This window comes from Octopus sinensis, linkage group LG6 (assembly GCF_006345805.1).
Source record: "Octopus sinensis linkage group LG6, ASM634580v1, whole genome shotgun sequence".
Lineage (NCBI taxonomy): Eukaryota > Metazoa > Mollusca > Cephalopoda > Octopoda > Octopodidae > Octopus > Octopus sinensis.
In genome coordinates this window covers 4,990,968-4,992,272 of record NC_043002.1, presented here as the reverse complement: position 1 = coordinate 4,992,272, position 1,305 = coordinate 4,990,968, and positions in this window count along the sequence as shown.

Sequence of the window (1,305 nt, the reverse complement as noted above, 5' to 3'; positions counted from 1 at the left end):
TTTTGATCATAATTCTGATGGATGAAGGCTGACCTGGGGCTAAACAACAACATAGAAAAATCACCTGGTCGCTTCTTCCTAGAACTGCAATTTTCTGGAACTCACTCCGACCCATATTTTTAAATGCCATCACCAAACTTTGACTGAAGTTAAACCTAAACTTAAGCAGTTGATGTTTGAAGCTCGGGGTAACGCCAGTAATTTAGCAGAGAGCCTGCGAGATCCTTAGAAAAGATAAGGCCTCAATCGGACAAGATTGCCCATGTAGCTGCACTTGTTTACGCAGTTCTGGGCAAGGATTTTGCGAATAGGTGGCAGTTGTTTCACATCTCTACGTCACCCGAGTGATACTTTGGGATCGATAGAGCTTGGCACCAGTGCCGTCGCGGGCTTACTTTTAAAATTGCAAAGACCCGGAAGAGACACTACAAAGCATCCCATCCGAAGCTCTAACTGTTATGACGAATCACCGCATCTTTAAATAAAATAAAAATAGAAGAAAAAAAAGGCCGCTGTAATTGAGGAACTGAGATTAATGTTTAAACGACTTTGTCGATGGAATGAGTATCAAGGTAAAAAAAAAAAAAAAGAAAATTCAAAGATTAATGGTAAATTCAAGTGCAATAATATTGTTAGTAAGGCAGCGAGCTGACAGAATCGTTAGCACGCCAGGCAAAATGCTTAGCGACATTTCATCAGACTTTACGATCTGAGTTCAAATTCTACCGAAATTGACTTTGCCTTTCATCCTTCGGAATCGATAAAATAAGAACCAGTTGGGTACTGAGGTAGATGTAAATGGCCGTCAGGGCTATCCTTCGGTATAGGTACCGTAAGTACTGGAAATTGCTTTGTTTACATTTCTGAAGATAACAGAAACCCTTTCTCCCCCCCCTAACCCCCCCCCCCATATACATAAAAAAAACAACACTTAACATTTCGAGAAACACTTTCTTGAAATGCATCCGGTACTTTCAGTACCTATACCGAAGTTACGCCCATCAATGCTTCCCATGCACGGTAACTTCAAAAGAACTTCCCTCGTCATACAATCGCTTTCTCTTAGTCTCTTTCGCTCTCATTACTTCAAAAGTTCCCGCAAGCCCATATATAAAAAAAAAAAGTTTTTTACGGAAATCGACGGAAAGGTCTACTCGAAACGAAAGATTGCCCTCTCCTCCAAAATTGCTGGCCTTGTACCAAAATTTGAAAACAATCTTATTAATTTGATGGGGATGTGGTGGGGAGTGTCTAAGGTCCCAGAAATAATTAGGGAGTCGGGTACGGCAATGCTGACCGGTGTAA